We start from the raw sequence: 19,012 nt of genomic DNA on the forward strand, positions 1-19,012 counted from the left end.
CCTCCTTCTCTTTCATGACATGTGGGTCTTTCCATAGGGCAGTTCACAACATGCTTTTTACTTGAAAGAGGAAAATGAATGAGTGGAAAAGAATCCCAGCTAAGGTAGCAGCCTTTGGAAGACTATTTAGGGGTTTGTAGCCCATCATTCCCATTACACTCTACTCAATGGCAAACCACTAAAACCAGCCCTCACTCAAGGGAGGGAGGGCATAAGCTCCAGGAGCTAGGGACCATGGGAGCTATTTTAGAAATTGCCAAGCATAAGAGTAGTATTATAATACTCATAGATTGGTGCATACCCCAGCTGTCATCAGAGAGGAGGCTTCACCCAGCTACTGATGGGAACAGATGCAGAGACCTACGGCCACACATTGGGTGGAGCTTGAGAAATCATGCAGAAGAGAGAGAGGATGGATTTTAAGAGCCAGAGGGATCAAGAACACTACAAGAAAACCCAGAGAATCAACTAACCTGGGCTCATAAGGCTCATAGAGACTGAACTGACAACCAGGGAGCCAGCATGGGACTGACCTAGGGCCTCTGCATATATGTGACAGTTGTGTAGCTTGGTCTTCATGTGAGACTCTCAGTAGTGAGAGCAGGGGATGTCTCTGACTCTGTTGCCTGCTTTAGGGACCCATTTTCCTACCTCAAACAACTTTGGTGGAGGAGGGTATGCCTGGTCTTACTACAGCTTGATATTCCATGGCTTGCCAATGTCCTTTAGATGTCTGCCTGTATCTGGAAAAAAACAGTGGAAGAGGAGTGGATGGTGAGTTGGGGCAGGAGAGGACCAGGAAGAGGGGAGAGAGAGAAAGGTTTGGTTAGGATGTAAAAAAAAAAAAGAAATTTTTAAAAGTAAAAAAAATATAGAGTTGTATTATAATGTGGCATAAAACTATGAAACCCACATGGAACTAAGCAGCCAAGTGTTTGGACAGCACTGCTCCTTGCCAGTTTATTCCCAAATATCCAATCCACACAGAACATCAGTGAAGTCTAGGCTGATTCTGTATATACAACATAACAAGTCGGCCAAACAATGTACTTAATATGATGAGAATTTTCTTATATTTTCAAGTAAAAAAAATCTGGGTCTGGTGCCCTACACCTGCAATCCTACTATTCAAAAACATATGAGGGAGGAGAACTGTGAGTTTGAGGTCAGTCTGAGTTACCTAGGGAGACATTATCAAAAGAAACCAAAAACTTCACACAGTGCCTTTGTGAGACATCAATAAAATATTGCTTCATGTCCTACTTTCGGCAAAAATATTTTAATGTTAACACACAGTTTTTTCACTTTGCAAAAACACAAGGAATTCATTTTTTCTTTTAGCTTTATGTGCCGTTTGTTGCATAACTAAATGACATTTGACCTTAAGTCGATTAATACACACTCATTCCTTCTACATATATTGTTTATATGGAACAAAGCAATTTAACATCCAAGAGACTTCTATTATTTAAGAGCAAACGTTTCTAACACTCGCCAGGTCCATTCTCTCTTCTTAAATGGATTAATGAGTTCATGTTGCTTTTCTAGGTACGTCACTGCTCTTGATTTCTTTTGCTAGGATGAAGTAACTGACCTAGTTTCTTTCTCCCACAGATTCTACTAAAATTGAGGCTCCTTAATGCCTCCAGTGGATCTGCCTCATTTTAGGTCAATAAGGGACATAGGATAATGTCTGGAGTGTGTGTGTGTGTGTGTGTGTGTGTGTGTGTGTGTGTGTGTGTGTGTGTGTGTGTGTGTGTGTGTATGCTCACGTGCATGTGTTGGATATATCCAATTGTGTGTAGATGTGTCTGCCCAGAGGCCAGAGGAAGACATCAGATGTCCTGCTTTATCACCCTCTGCCCTATCCTCTTGAGACAGAATCACCCTGAACTTAGAGTTAGGCTGGCAGACATCACTCTCCGGTAGTTGTCCTGCCTCTTCCCTCTTCCCTCCCACCCCAGTGCTGAGGCTATAAACATCCATGACCATGCCTGGCTGTTTTTGTGGGTTTTTGAAGAATTTGAACACAGGTATTCTTCATGCTTGTGATACAAGCATTCTTACCTACTTAACCATTTCTCCAGACATGGAGACACTTTTCCTTGGTATAACTAGAGATGAGGAGTCTATGAACATGTTGTGAGTCAAGGTTACCAAGTACTCCATGCTTTACAGAATTCCCCCCACCTGTGCTGAGGTTGAGAAACCATGAGATAGATTGATATTCACAGGGGAACTTAGTATCTCTTGTTCAGGAAGGAAGGTGAGTTAACCTCATGTTACATGGGTTTGGCCTTGTTCTTACTTCACTCTGACTCTGATGGTCAGGGTCTTATAATCAGGATCTTTGGTATTCAGGGATCTCACTGTTTGAACTCTGGCTATCTTGCTCTGTATGGTTTTCACATGGGCAAACCCTGACTGTGGTACTTAGAACCTAAGCTCTGAAGCCTCAGCCAGGACCCCAGCATGGGCCAATTCATGTTCTTTTTAACAAACTACTTCATCATCATCCTGGTTCATATGTAACTAGTCACCTGTCAGTTTGTCCACCAGACACACTGTTCTGATACCCATGGTACTATTGTATGTTCTACTTTCTAATGCTATGCATCTAGCCTCTTCCAGGTAGGTGGTTTACAGATGAACTCTTTGGAAATAGTCATATAACTGTCTGAACAATACCCTCATATATTTAAGTCTAGTTTGGACCACACTTCCATTCCTTAACAATCCATAAGTCTAGTTTCAAGAACCTTGTTTCTCCTACTATAGTTCTTCCTGTTGCCTGATAAGCTCTTACTTTGTTTCCCACAACAGCTAGAACTGAACATTGTATATGAGAATAACAACAAAATTCATGGAGAGAAGAAGAGGGAAGAGGAGGACAAGAGAGAGCAGGAAGATCAAGTGAGGGGAAGAAGAGAGGAGAGCAAGAAAAGAGACACCATAATAGAGGGAGGCATTATAGGTTTAAAGAGAAATCTGGTACTAGGGAAATGTCCAGAGATCTACAAGGATGACCTCAACTAACAATCTAAGCAACAGTGGAGAGGATACCTTAAATGCCCTCCACTGATAATGAGATTGATGACTAACTTATATGCCATCCTAGAGCCTTCATCCTGTAGCTGATGGAAATAGAAGCAGATACTCACAGCTAAACACTGAGCTGAACCCTAGAACCCAGTTGCAGAGAGGGAGGAGTGATAAGCAAAGGAGTCAAGACCAGGCTGGAAAAACCGATGGAAACAGCTGGCCTGAACAAAGAGTTGCTCATGGACCCCAGACTGATAGCTGGGAAACCAGCATAGGATGGAACCAGACCCCCTGAACGAGGATGTCAGTTTAGAGGTCTGTTTAATCTATAGGGCCTCTGGTAGTGGATCAGTATTTATCCCTAGTGTATGAATGGACTTTAGGAGCCCACTCCACATAGAGGGATACTCTCTCAGCCTAGACACACGGGGGAGGGAGGCCTAGGCCCTGCTCCAAATGATATGACAGACTCTGAAGATCCCCCCATGGAAGCCCTCACCCTCAGTTGGGAGCAAAAAAGGGATGGGATAGCGGGTCAGTGCAGGGCAGGGGAGGAGGGGAGGGAGAGGGAACTGGGATTGACATGTAAATGAAACTTGTTTCTAATTTAAATAAAAAGGAAAAAATTCATGGAGAAGAAATTTATTAGATTATGCTGGAGTTATAGCTCGTTAGGTAGAGTGCTTGTCAAGCATATATCAGGTACTGGGTTTGATTCCCACACTACATATGCTAGATACTATGTCACAAGCATGTAATGCCAGCAGTCAAGAGGTGGAGGCTGGAGGACAAGGAGTTTGGGAACGTCCTTATATAACAAGTTTGAGATCAGCCCAGGATACATGAAATTCTGCTGTAAGAAAGGGGGGTGGTACATGGAAGGTGATAGTTTTAATTGGATAAAGAGATAGCCTATAAGAGCCTTTTGACTGAATATTTCAACTGAGGCAGTTCTGTTGTTTATAGATACCACTGAGAGGTTGGAGAGTTCCTTTTGTTTCTATTTGTTTTTTTTTAAGACATGGTCTTTCTGTGACCTAGGCTAGTTTCAACCTTACTACATAGATAAGGCTAACCTAGAACTCCTGATCCTTTTATTCCCATCACCCAAATGCTGGGTGCCACCACACATGGCAGAAATCATTTTTCTTGCTTATTATCTTTTGTTTGAAACACAGTCTCATGCATCTTAAGCTGACCATCAACTTGATATGTAGCCAAAGGTGACTTGGAATTCCTGATCCCCTTGCCTCTATGTCCAAAGTACTGGGATGAGAAGCAGGCAACACCACACTTGGGATTGAGTGAAACTACTTGCTTTTAAATCATTTTTTTTAAGTTGGTATTGTAATATAATTACATCTCTCCCTTTTCTTCCTTCCAAACCTCTTATATATCCCACCCCACTCTCCTTCAAATACATGGTCACTTTTCTCACTAATTTTTGTTGCATGCTTATATGCGTTGGTATATGCATGCATATATATTCACACATAGAACCTGATCAGTTAGTATATTGTTATTTGTGTGTTTCCAGGGCTTACCAGTTGGCACTGGAGACCAGTTTTTGTACTCTTCCCTAAGGAAGTCTGCCTCTCCTACTCCCATCTTTCTTCATTTGCCTATAGTTCTTTGTGTAGGGTTTAGGCATCATGGGCTTTTCCCTATCCAGTGTGGCATATCCACTGGTTTATACTTGTTCAGATCATGTTTGAGCAGCCATGGAGGTGAGATTTTTATGGTTGTAGATATTGATATTACTAGGAGACACAATCTCATAGCAAACTTTCTGATCTTCTGATGCTTACAATCTCTCAACCCCTCTTTCATAATGTTCACTGAACTTTAGGTCTGTGCTCCAAAATTCTGTATTTTGATTGGTTGCGGTTTCCTGTAGTGGTCTCCATCTGTTTCAAAGAAAATGTTCCTTGATGAGGGGTGATTACTATACTTACCTGTGGGTATAAAGACAAATGTTCGTAGATTATTGCTACGGATTGTCTTAAGGTTTTTATTGATGTGAAGAGATACCATGACCATGGCAACTCTTGTAAAGGAAAACATTTAATTGGGGATGACTTACAGTTTCAGAGGTTTAGTCCATTATCATCATGGTAGTACTGCAGGCAGACATGGCACTGGAAAAAGGGCAAGAGTTCTTCATTTGGATTATAAGGCTGAAGGAAGAGAGAGACACTGGCTTGAGCATCTGAAACTTCAAAGCCCATCCCCAGTGACAGACTTCCTCCAACAAAGCCACACTTACTCCAACAAGGCTGCATCTCCTAATCCTTTCAAATAATGCCACTCCATATGGGCCTATGGGGGCCATTTTCATTCATACTACCACAGGGATTGTGCTGGATAATTACAGTAGTGGTGTAGATTCTCCTTCAATAACCACGACTTGAATAGCACTGAGTAGTTAGCTAAGTTTCCAGTACCAGACATGCCTTGCCTCTTGCTAAGGGGATCCTAAGTCCAGTTAGAGAGCTGTTGGTTACCACCAAGGTATGCATGTCACTGTTGTACCCATAGGGTTATCATGCCATGCTGGCTGTTGGTGTGGTTCATAGACATCATAGCTGGGTAGGACTGTAGGTTGCCTCTCTCCTTTGGAAGCTTGCATGGAGCCTCTGGTACCATGAAAGCTGGTCCTCAGGGCGGGGGCATTCAGGTCAATCCTAGATCAGGGGCCCTTGGGATCTGTGACTGAAGTACATGGTGCGGTCAGCCATAGTGATTTATCTTGAACGTGGATACTTCATCAGACCCCATTGTGATGCTTGTTGTCTTAGGCAAAATGCAGAGGAGAGTTATCAAAAGGCAACAGATTTGACCAGGAGAAATGAGAAGCAAATGCAGCATGCTGTCTTGAGTGGGATTCTAGAATGCACAACAAATAAAGCAACATTAGTTGGAAAACTATTAAATCTAAATAAAGTCTGTGATTTAGTACACTGTAATATAGCAATGTCAGTTTCTAAATGTTGATAATGAGACTAGCCACATAGATATGGACTATAGTGAAACTGGGTGAGAAGTTAAAAAATAAACAAAAGAGGGAAATTTGGAGAATTTTCATATTATGAAGAAACCCTTCAAAATTTAGAAGGATGTGGTTTTTTTGTTTTGTTTTGTGAAAGGACACGATGCCAAGATCACTTCTGTTTCCTTTTCAGTCCAGAGTCCCTCTCTTAGGTCAAGACTGTGTAACAAGTACTTGGTGAGAGAGGACCATGACCAGCCCCCACATTCTTCCCACAGTGGTTTGAAACAGATGTTTCAATGGACCCACACATTGAGACAGAATCAGTTGGTATGCTAAGAAACTCACAACCACCCTCCTATGTAGTTAAGTTCCTCCCAGTGTGTCGTCTTTCATTAGCACAAAATTCTTCCCATCATAGACATATGAATTCTCCGACAGAGTGGTTTCACATAAGTGTGCACTGTTAGCAGAAAGTCTGGACCCTAGAAAAGGAAAGATGTGAGTTTTACTTAGGAACATCTTCAATGTGAGCAAGTGCCCACTGTTCTTGAATGCAATTTGGTTTTCTTCCTAATGGAAAGTATATTGTTGAAGGGGCTGGTTCTGGTGGTTTTAGTAAACTCATAGAAGAACTACACTGAACCCATATCCCTTGTGATCTTCAGATTGTCAAAGAATGTGTTCCATGTGACATTCACTAATTGTGACATTTTCCTACAGCTGCCATAATTTGGAGAAGTTGAGGAGGACTTCCAGAAAGCATATGGTTCAGATAATCCTCCGGGGTTTTCCCTAGGGTATTTTTCTGGGGTAATGTGAATGAGTTTAATTTGAAGTCTGCTCTGCAAGATAATAAGGGATCTCTTGAATACTGACTGTGACACGGTTTTCTTTCTTTCTTTCTTTCTTTCTTTCTTTCTTTCTTTCTTTCTTTCTTTCTTCCTTCCTTCCTTTCTTTCTTTCTTTTTGGTTTTTTGAGACAGGATTTCTCTGTGTAGCTTTGGAGCCTATCCTGGCACTCTCTCTGGAGACCAGGCTGGCCTGGAACTCACAGAGATCTGTCTGCCTCTGCCTCCCGAGTGCTGGGATCAAAGCCCAGTCGTGACACAATTTTCAAAATTGGTATTCCAGTTCTCACTCAATGTTGTGCCTGCTTTTAAAACTGCCTATTTTTTAACCACTATTAGGCTATTATTTTAAAAAAATTAAATAGAGCCACACAACCAGTGTCAACCTTGCTAGTTAAAAATCAGTAAATAAACCTTGAGAGTAGCGACCACCAAGATAAGAAACTAATTTATTTTTCTGTCAGCCAATACATTAGAAAGTGATAAGAATAATGTGCTTTCTCTTCATTTTTTTCTTCCTATAGATCATGTTTTTCATGTGTTCTGAATATGAGTCTAATTCTTTACCTGCTTACTCCTGCTAGGAAGATCTGTATGCCTGTGTTACAAACTTCAAAACATGGAAGAATTGAATTCCATTTTATAGCTCTGTGATGTGTCTAGGACCCTATAAAACATAGTCAATAAACTGTAAAACTGATGCTCCTGATTTCCTTAGGGAGTTCCAGAACACTCTCCTCTGTGCAGTTTCAGCATTTTGGCATCATACATCTCAAAGACTGGGAGAATTGGCACTGTCTTGATAATAATGCTTCAAAATAAGCAGTTGGAGGTATTTTTAATTAGATGGAGGTAGCTCAGAAAAAATGACACCTCAGTGTACGATACTTTGGTATCCTGAGAACCTTGAACTAAGGAGATTGAAAAGGCACAGAAGCAAAAACAAAACAAAACAATACAAAAAGATTTGGACACTTTTCTGCATCCCCCATCTTTGCATCTTTTTAACCCCCTAAACCAAGTCAGAATCATGTATTCCTCTTCCCAAATGTGGTTCAAATTAGACCTCTCTCCCTTAAGGAAGCCCTCACCCTTCTGTGTTCCAGAGTAGTTTTTCCTGCAGGATGCTGCAGAAGAGCCTATGAACAATCTGAACAGACAGGCCTTTCTGGGTTTCCCCACTCAGTCCACTGCCATTAGATTAAAACCCTCTATCTAACCACATTTCCACATGTTTCTTCATTCTTCACTCAAACTAAGCATAAAAATTTTTCCATCTGTCTTACAGTCTCCATTTTTAAGATGCTTTTGTTACATAAAACTTTCATTAAATAATTTTCTGTTTCTCTGGTTAAGTGTCTCTTCTTGAGATTTTCCTCGACTACAATGCCAATGACACTCTAATGCTGAGTTGCTCAACCCCACCCTGTTGACATTTTGTGCTAAAGTACACATTACTGGAGGGTCGAGGGATTACACTTGGATCTTTCCTGATGTCTCTAGCCTCTGCCTACTAGATAGATGCCACAGGTTTTCTTCAAGTCATTATATCCAAACAATCTCTAGACAGTGCTGAATGTCCCCTGTGAAGCACAAAACACTCCCTTTCACCATTTGAAGACCACTGCTATTAAAATAAAAACAAAACACAAACAAATACAGGCATGTACCTACCACTCCCAGCCTTTTCACCTGGATTCTGTGGCTCAAACTCAAACCCTCATGCTTGGACAACAGGCATTTTTATTGACTGAGCTAACCTCCCCCAGCCCTAACCTTGTAAACTTTTAAGCCTTTAATGTACAGACTTCACAGATCTTAGTTTGCCTATAGTGCTATGCAGCTGCCCCCTCTGTTTTATTTGTGTCTACTGTTTCTGTGATAAAATACTCGGAGAAAAACAACTTAAGGAAGAAAGAGTTTCTTTTGGCTTAAAGTTGTAGCTCATGGTCCATTATGGCCTGTAAGTGACTGTAGCAAAAGCTTAAGGAACCCAGTCTTGTTGAATCTAGACTCAAGAAGCAGAGAACAATGCATGGTTATACTCTGTTCACTTTCTTAATTTTTGTATTTTAAGATTATGTTTTTATGTATATGTATGAGTATTTGTCTTTATCAGTGTATGCTACATATGTGCAGGAGCTCACAGAGGCCAGAACAATGTTTCCAGTCCCTTGGAAATGGAGTTATAGGTGGTTTTAAGCTGACCAACATGATTTCTGGAAATCTAATGGGTCTTCTGGAAGAGCAGCAAATGCTCTAAACAATTGTACCATCTCTCCGAGCACACCTTTTTCTCCTTTTAAAACTATGGTTCAGAGCCAGGTGATAGTGGTGCATGCCTTTAATCTCAGCACTCGGGAGACAGAGGCAGGTGGATCTCTGTAAGTTTGAGGCCAGCCTGGTCTACAAAATGAGTTCCAGGACAGGTTCCAAAGCAATACAGAGAAACCCTGTCTCGAAAAACCAAAAAAGAAAACTACAGTTCAGAATCTCAGTCGATGAAACTGTTCCAACTATAGTGGGCAGGTCTTCCCGTTTCAATTAACTTAAGAGAATCCACCAGAGGCATGCCAGAAGTTCATGTCTCTCCCGTGTGATTCTGGATTTCATCAAGTTGATGACTGAGCTTAGTCATCACTCCCTTTAATCCCCAAGCCTTTTCATCACCCCCAAGGAAATCCATATCCAAGAATACATGACAGAAAGACTAAGGAAACTGTCAAAGGAGCAAATCTTATTTTAAAAAATAGACATTCGCTTGAACTATTTAATTATTAATATTTCTAATCACAAAATAAAACACAGCTTCAATCTTGTACAAGAAGCCGGGATCACAAGTGTTATTGTTATATTTCTCTCTTTTTTCTGTGCTTGAAATAGTTCAGTGTTGAAATGGTCAATTGAGGGAAAAGGTTATGTCTTAGTCCATTTTCTATGACTATAACAGAATATCTGAGGGTTAGTAATTTATAAAGGGAGTAAGTTTATTTTGCTTCATGCTTTAGAAGACAAGGACTTCCAAGTACATGGTGCCAGCATTTTCTTGGCTGCAGCTAAAGACCTCTCAGTGCTTCAACTCATGGCAGAATGTGGAAGATTAATTGGGTGAGTAAGGAAAAAAGAAAGGAGGATTGAACACCAGTGATAACTAATCCATCCACTCAAGAAAGGTATTGATCCATTCATGAGACCTCTGTCCCTGTGAACTAAGCACTTTCCATTGGGCCCCACCTGTCAATGCTACCATACTGAGGAATTAAGATTCCAACACATGAACTTTTAGGCAGGGCATGCTCAAACTACTGCAGGCTAATATTAAAAGTGGGAGCAGAGTAGTAAAGAAAATCCCCAAATAATTCAATGCTGCTGGAATTTCTTCTGTTTTCTTGAGACAGGTTCTTGTGTTGTGTAAGCTGACTTTAAATTAGCCTACAATGACCTTGAACCCCTGATCTTCCTGCCTACAGCTCCCAAGAGTTGGGCTTACAGGCATGTGGCACCAAAATCAGCTGACATTTCTTCTTTGTCTGCATGCTTTGATAATGTTTCCCCAAACTATAATGTTTCACTTCATCTTAGGCTGAAGTGGGGCTTCTCTTCCTCTTTTCTAGCTTCTGGACCCATTTCCACATTTATTTGAAAGAAGACATCAGAGAACCCAAGATGCCCAATTCCTACAGCTCTGAAGAAGTGATCAAAGATGTTTATATACTATGGCTGGTAAGAAAGGTGGCAGAAACTGATAAAATTCAACTTAACTATTTTTAACTATTAGTGCAACTTTGTCCTAAATATTTTCTTGGCAGACTTTTCTATTATATAGGATTGTACTTAGCTAAACTTCATGTATAATGAAGCATACAAATCTTAGATGGCCATCCAATGAGATCTGATACATTCTTATCACATAACATTAACCCTAAATCCTATGGAAATGGATTTGTATCTTCATCCCAGAAGTTTCCTATTGTCCTTTCTTCCCAGTCCCAGCTCCTAACTTCCTTTTTCTTTTAAGAGGTAATTATTGCCTGATTCTTGTTTCCCATCTTGTTGAATTTTGACATATCTGGAAGTAGGGGATAGAGGAAGCAAATTTCTCCAAATTTTTATTCATTAAATGAATTGCAGTGTGGGATTACCCAAAGGGGCTGTCTTCTCAGTGTTAGACTGGAAGCCCAATTCTCACAAGTGGGCTTTTGATTAAAGTCTCACTGAAATCCATTTTCCTCAAAAGTCAGTTCTGCATCCAGGGGCCTAACAACCTTGGTGTTATGTTTAGGAGCTGTCACTACTTAAGATCCAGGGAGAAGGGGGTATCTTAGTAACAAAGCCAAGACAGAAAGGTTTCAAATCTACCCTGTAAGAACTTTCAATTTTCTTGTCCATCTTTTATAGCAAGAGGCTGCAGAAGGGGACCAGACATTCTGGCTTAGCTCCAGCTTGGACTGGCTATGACCTTGGAGAAATTACTTCCCATCCCTGAATTTCCAGCTGTCAAATGAACGCCACTATATTGATTTCCACTATAATGGATGATGTAAATCTGGCAGCTGGTATTTCGGATGATGGCTTGTTTGTGGTTTATCAGCCTTCTTCATGCTCAAGGAAAGAAAGCAAAACTAGTCTGTGAAGTCTAATGAAATGAAAACAAACTCCTTATATCGCAGTGGAAGATGTGGCAAAGATTCAGTTCAGTAACAAAATTAGCCTTCAACTGATGCACTGCTTCACAGGAAAAGATGGACTTGCTAGAATGTTCAAGAATTTTTATTCATCAGCACATACATTTTGTTATTTAGGTTTCCCAGCCCATTATTTTTCAGTTTCCACTGTTCAGAAATATGCGGGAGCGGAAAAACCAGTGTGACTCCCCAACTCTGCTGAGTTGTTTTGTTCATTAGAACCTAGTTCAGGAAGGATTCAGTTTTATTTGCTTCATACAATAAAATAGCTACAAATGCTAATGACTTCAAAATGGTACTTTGTTCCCAAAGAATCACATGCCAGAACATTGAGGGGGCTGACTTCTGCGGTGGGAACTCAGCTGCACCATTTGTTCTGACAGGAACCAGCAGCTCTCCTCTCTGCAAGCCAGTCATTCGCCTTGGCAGTCTCTTTTCTTCCTTTCTTGAAGTCTAGATACCCTGTGTGGCCTTTGTTCCCATGATTTCTTTTTCCTACTCCTGTCCTGCCCACAAGACACAAGTAGAAGTTCAGTGTGGGTATGAAACAGAAGCAAACAACGACTCAAGCAAGCAAATCATGAGGTCACAAGCCCTGGGGACTGAACCCAGGGTCTTACTGATGCCAGGCAAGTGCCTATCACTGAACTGTATCCTCAACTGTAGAAGCCTTTTCTCCCCTCTCATGCTGAATTGGGAGGCAAGTTCATTTTGAATGTGAGGTTTACGTGATTGGCACCTCACTGCATTCTCCAAACCTGTGTGTGGGTAGTGATGCTCATTCTAGGAGCATCCTAGAATGGATGAAATAACATCCTCCACAAATGGCTAGGGTTTTAGATAGTAGGAACACCCAAGAGGATCCAGGGAGGCAAATCTTGGAATGTCTGCTGTGGGGCTCGAGAACAGTTTATGCTCAGCTGGAACGAACTGAGGAAGTTTATCTTCAGGAAGTTTATCTACTTATGATGTGTTTCTTGTTACAGTGACACATGTGCTTCCAGTCTGGAGATCATGTGAAGATGCAGGTTCTGAGCCAACAGGGTGGAGGTGGGGCCTGAGACTGCTTTTCTCACAGGCTGCAAGCATATGCTGCTGCTATAGGAAACTCATGCTGTCCTACAGCTAGTGACCATCGGAGCTGGGTTTATATTGCTGGGATATGTACCATGATCAAAAGCAACCTGGGTAGGAAAGGATTTGTTTCATCTTACAACTCTTACTTCATACTCCATCACCAAGACAAGTTAGAACAGGAACTCCAGGCATGAGCTGATACAGAGATCATGGAGGAATGCTGCTTACTGGCTTGTTCCCCATGACTTACTCAGCCTGCCTTCCTTCCTTCCTTCTTTCCTTTTCTTTTTTATTATTTAAAATATATCTTAAATTTAAATGTATTTTGATCATATTCTTCCGAAACCCCAAGTCCTTCCATTTCCTCTCCTCTTCCCTATCCTATCTTTAAGTTCTTCCTTAAAAAGTAAGCAAGACCCCAATATAACAACAAAACTCCCCCAAAGCAATAAAACAACACCCAAAAAGAAAGAAACAAAAACAATACAATCCACTGGACTTCTTGTAGGAGTTGTAACAGTGGGAGCAGGGCTGTCTCTGACTCTGTTATCTGTTTATGGGACTCTTTCCTCGTACTGGGTTGCCTCCCCCAGCCTTAATAGGACAGGAGGGGCCTAGTCTCATTGCAGCTTGATATGCCATGTTTGGTTGATATCCATGGGAAGCCTGCCCTGTGTTTTCCTGAATAGAAATGGAGGAGGAGTGGATGGGGATGGGGTTCAGGGAGGGACTGGAAGGAGAGGAAGGAGGGAAAAATGTGGTCTGATATGAAAATAATCAAATAAGGAAATAAACCCCACTAAACTATAACCAAATAAAAGTGCACGCAAAAACAAAAAAAAACAAAAAACAAAAAACTGAAGTCTATTACGTGTTGGCCAACTACTGAACATGCGGCTGAACTAGAGTGGTTGATATACCCAGTGTCACTACATTGGACAAAAATTGATTTTCCCTCTTCCAGCAGGTATAAGTGACAGTTCAGTTGTTAAACTTTACCTCAGTGGCTAAGTTTTCATTCATTCATTTTTAACACAATAAAATATAATGAGATGAAACAAAGTATTACATTGAAGTTGCACAAGACAAATGAACAGAAGGAAGGGACAAACACAGGAGAGGGCACCAGAATCAGTGACCCACTCATTTGCACACTCAGGAATCTCATAAAAACACTAAACTTGAAGCCATAATATATACACAGAAAACATATTACAGACCTGTGCAGGTCCTGTGCATGCTTCAGCTTTTCTTTTTTTTTTACATAATCCTGGACTACTGCCCAACAGTGGCACTGCCCAAAGTGAGCTGGGCCCTCCTATATTAATCATAAATCAAGAAAATGGCCCACAGGCCAATCTGGTGTGGACTTTTTTTTCTGTTGGGGGTCCTTCTCAACTGTACCAAATTGATAAAAACTAACCAAGTCAATGAATAAGCTTGGAAGTACTGGATTCTTTAAGAAATGAAGGGAGTGATTTAGACAAATATTTCCTAGAGTGTGGGCCCCAGTCTCTAAACATCACCTGGAAACATGTTGGACACAGAAATCTTCAGGTCCCATTTCAGACCTAGTCCATCAGCAACTAAATGTGCCACTTCTGCATCCTATACCCTAACTAGTCAAGTCCCCTCAAGTGACTCTGCTGAACACACATCTTCGAGACCACTAAGTCAAAACAGTGCTGATGAACCAGTAATGTGCACATGAATCACCAAAGAATTTGTTAAAATGCATATTCTCATCCCGCAGGACCAGAGTACGGGGTGAAGCAGTATTTTTCCCACAAACTTCCAGATGACGCTGATATAGCTGGTCCTTGGACCACGCTTTGGGTACAAGGAATAGGGTTAGCTTTCTCCCCAGTAGCAAAACTCAAGTATGTGGTCTGTGGGTTTTATTCTTCACACACTGCCTGGGTTATGAGAAAGACAGACACATTCCTGCATTTAACCATAAAACTGGTTAAAAGAAAAAGGTCCAAATTCAACCTTAAAGTTCAGCGATAAGAAAGAATGCAGTGAAATGCCAAAAGACAAGATGTGCAGTTATTTCGAATAGACTCCTTGGTTGAGTTCAGCACTGCCCTTAAAACAATGTTGTTCCTGCAAAGACTTCATTTCCAGAGACTTAGGGCCTTCCTGTGTCTTTTCCTTATGAGTGACTCTGTTAGTCCATCTTCTCTATGAAAATAGCACGTCTCACCAGCTAATTGCCTCTACTGAAACAATCCTTGAGACAAAGAACATGCAGTTCCAAGCTCAAGTTCATCACTTACTTTGATACAGAAGAATAAGAGAAACAAAGTGACAGTCTGTCACTAACAGTGATTCCTGGGCCTGGAGACAAATGTGCTTAGTTTGGTGTGCCCCTGTTTGACGTTTTCTTCTCATTGCCATATATACCAAATATAGCCAAGAAAAGCCTTTTTCCATTAGAGATCTAAGTGGAGGTTTTAGGGTACAGCCTGAGCCCCAGTAGCCCCAACAAACTAAGCTTTGCTACTGCCCCCAATACACAAATTGAAGAGATGGGTAATTGGGAAGAGGAACAAATAAAGGGGTCCAGTGACCCCATGTCTATTTTAGGGGCACTAACCTGAGCTTTGTTTAAAGAGAGGAAGAATTGAGGAACAATGAAGATGCTTGTATAATTAAGCATTCGTGTCCAAGGTGTGGTCTGGTTGATCATGCTCAGGTCTGGCTGTGTAAGGTGTTCCAAAGAAGTCCCCCACACTGTTATCTTTGAAGGGGTCAGTCTGGTTCCTAGAAGATGATCACTTCTGCTCCAGAGTGGGTGTGGTCTTGCTATCATCTCTGGAGAATGGGGAGGCTGTCTGCCCTGTAGAGTCCCGCTATTGCAGGATCTAAGGTGGTTCCAATACAAATGTTTAGGACAATGACTCATCTCTGTGTCTTCAGCCAAAGAAAAAGAGGTAGATAAAAGCAAATCACTGGTTCTAGGCTTTCATACTGTTCTAGGTCCAAGTGTGGAGTCATTGCTTTTTAGCAAGAGCAATTTTTGAATGCCTGTTTCAAGCATGACTTGAAGCCCTCTCACTTGAGCCTAGTATAGAGTTTTCTTTCGAGACTCACTGTGCCTCTAAGATTTTACTTCTTTTGTAAAGCCAGATGCTTTGAGTACTAAAATTTTGCTTTTACAGTGAACTTCCTCTCCTGCAGATCACTTTTCATCTCACATTTTCTTATTGCTTTTATGGCTGCCCACTGTTTTGAGTCTGCTGATAATTCCAGGAAAAGGGAGACATTCTTTGGTTTATATTTGGGTAGGTTTTCAGTGTGAAAACATAGCTGACCCAGTATGTTATGTTGAGGCCTTAAAACCTGAGATAAAGGAATGATAGGTGGTTTGGGGACTGCCAGTCCAGACAGTACCTGTTGTCTACCCAAGAGAAGATTCTTGGTCCATTTCTGCAGAGTGGTAAGTGGTCATTAAACAGGCATAATTAATTTTTCTATTGTTTTAATAAAGTATCTTAAGCATACCTGAAAGACACTTTTTTTACTAAAAGACATTTAGTGAGTATTTTAAAATTATTTTCCCTGGCTAATATTTTATGTATTTATAAATATTTTAAGATAATGTGCAAAATAAAGTTTTTTATTCTGGCATTTTCATATATGTATTTGTACATGTAAATGGTGTATATGTATATACAAATCATATTATAGTGTTATACTTCGGTTTTATTTATCTCCAACTCTCAGTGCCTTACCCGTTCTCTCTGCCACTGTTGTAGCATGGCTTTTTGCTGTAGCAGAACATGATGGTCCTATCTTGTCCTTGTAATAGAAATAAAATTGTCCTGGTAACCATGACAACAGAACAAATACCACCGCACTATGGCAACTGGGTCTATGGCAATGATAGTGGGCTTTGTAATAGTATTATAAACTTGACAGTATTGAGAATCAACTAAAAGACAATGGTGATGTCTGTAGGCATGTCTGTGAGAGTCTCTATATTAGGTAAATTGAGGTGGGAAAATCTACCCCAAATGTGGATGGCATCATTCCATGCACTGAAGTCCTTGAACAGTGGTTTTCAACCTTCCTAATGCTTTGACCTTTCATACAGTTCCTGATGTTGTGGTGACACCCTATCCATAAAATTATTTTCATTGCTGTTTTGTAACTGTAATTTTGCTACTCTTAATGAATTACAATGTAAATAGCTTAGGAAATAGAGGTTTGCTGAAGGGGTAGTGACCCACAGGTTGAGAACCGTTATCCCAGAATGCATAAAAGGAAAAAGCCATCCAAGAAGTAACATGCTTCACCTTTGGCTTCCTGGCTTCGGATGAAATGCATCCAGTGCCTCAGTCATCCTATCATGTCTTCCTGCCATAATGCACTGTACTCGCAATCTGTGAGCCAAAAGAAACCATTCCATATGTTTTGTCATAGAAACCTGAAAAGTAAATGATATAGGACTATTGACATTTCCTAGTCCAAGAAGGGCATAACAGTCAGAGGACCCTCACTAGGGATTCCAACTTTATACTACCCTGCTGTCCCCTTGCTACAAGTCATCTTGGGTGATGCTAGAGTATAGGTGAAGTAGGCAGTTAACAGAAAGTAAATTTCATGATGTAGCTTCACTCATGTCCTTACTTGTAATGAGGTGACATTTTATGATAACATAGCAATTTGGGGGTCTCCCATGATCCTGTAAGTAACCCTTCACTTATGCACTAGTAAGTAAACCAAATAATCACATTGGTTCACCCAACTCAACTTGGAATGAAATTGTTACTTTGGCCTATCTGTCAGTGCCTGGGGTAATATGCATTTACTAAAATCTTTTCAGGAAGAAAGTAACATGATGATGGAAGACCCATTTCATCCCCTTAGATAACATTTTTGTATCTGATTACTTACAGCAGTAGTCATATGATGTTTCAAGTGAACTATGTGCAAGCACTGAATAATATTTTCTTGTCTGGATAACTAATAATGTATTTCTATGCCTATTTATAAAAGGCTTTCTTGTCTACTTCTGACTTTGGCAATTATGAGAATATTCGATAAACAGCTGTGAAAAAGGTGACCCCACTTGAAGTGTCTGCTGGTTTTTGTTCACCAAGTTTGTCACATTGACAGTGCGCAATTCCTTTACCATTTTTCACCAGCCTCAAAGTATGTTGTAGCCACTTTTCCCAGATTCCTGCCCATGAATCCTCAGAATAAAATAAAGTTTCGGGTGCAAATTTCAGACTCATAAAAGAGCCAAAAGACTGCAACTTTCAAATTGGATAGAGCATTGATTGCCTGACACTGACCGTAAATGGAGCAGTAGTAACTTTTTGTCTTAGTTTATTTGAATTATTTAGTGAGAAACCTTGGACACAATTCTTTCTTGCAGGGATCTGAATGTCAGCTTGTATGAGGAAAGCCATCATGATTGGTTTCTAATCAGAGATCTATTTCTATCCATCTTGTTCCAAAGCTTCCCTGGTTGGCCCCTCACCAGATTCTCATCATAGCTATTACATTAATTTTTCCTCCTTCCTTCCATTCAAAGTCATTCTCAGTGTAAGGCTGAAACTTACTTTTGGCTTTGTGTCCTGCCAGTATGCATTTAGTCATCGATGGCGAGTCTTTGTTCTGACTTCATTCTTTGGATGATGATTTGGCTTTCTACAAATGGGCTACAGAGAATTTGTGTATTGCTCTTCACAGAGCACATTATAAATAAACATGTGATCATCCTGGTGTTATATAATCATGGCAGCTTTAGTTGATGGCACTGAAACTTTCCAGTACAGTTCTACCCAGTGTGTCAAACATGTGAGGCTGAGCTTATGGAGGTTCTGATTAGATCCTGGGCCATTTTGATTGCCCAAAATTGTGACTATTACCCTCAGATGGAGGTGTATATGCAGGAAGTTTTCTGGTATCAGTACCTATAAGAGGGATAGAGTTGAAGTGCAAACAACTTTGTGACAGAGGTCACAGTCAATTTGCATAGGGGTCACATCTTTAGAATCCAGAGAGGACATACATACATACATACATACATACATACATACATACATACATACATACCTCATTGATCTGGGAAACATCCTTGGCAAGAGGACAGCAAGAGAAAGTGACCATCAGGCAATACTCCCAGTAGCTATGAATAGAAATGATGCATTTTACTGAAGGATATTTTGAGAGGCATTTTTGACAACTTCTGTGCACCCGGAAGAGGTCCTTATCAGGAAGCACAGAGCATATGTTTCACTTATTTGTATCTCTCTGTGCTTTCTTTGTTATATTCATTTCGTGTGTGTGTGTGTGTGTGTGTGTGTGTGTGTGTGTGTGTGTGTGTGTGTGTATGTGTGTGCGCGCGCGTGCGC

General features: G+C 40.7%; 1 long non-coding RNA gene across 1 annotated transcript; it reads right to left on the reverse strand.

Moving 5' to 3' along the window:
* Window positions 1-640: 640 nt before the first annotated feature.
* On the reverse strand, window positions 641-18,786 carry LOC113830794. Its single transcript, XR_004771514.1, has 4 exons — window positions 18,714-18,786; window positions 5,309-5,928; window positions 5,126-5,219; window positions 641-743 (listed from the first exon to the last, which is right to left on the reverse strand). It is a non-coding gene; the product is annotated as an uncharacterized LOC113830794 (long non-coding RNA).
* Window positions 18,787-19,012: the final 226 nt, after the last annotated feature.

Source organism: Cricetulus griseus, chromosome X, assembly GCF_003668045.3.
Source record: "Cricetulus griseus strain 17A/GY chromosome X, alternate assembly CriGri-PICRH-1.0, whole genome shotgun sequence".
Lineage (NCBI taxonomy): Eukaryota > Metazoa > Chordata > Mammalia > Rodentia > Cricetidae > Cricetulus > Cricetulus griseus.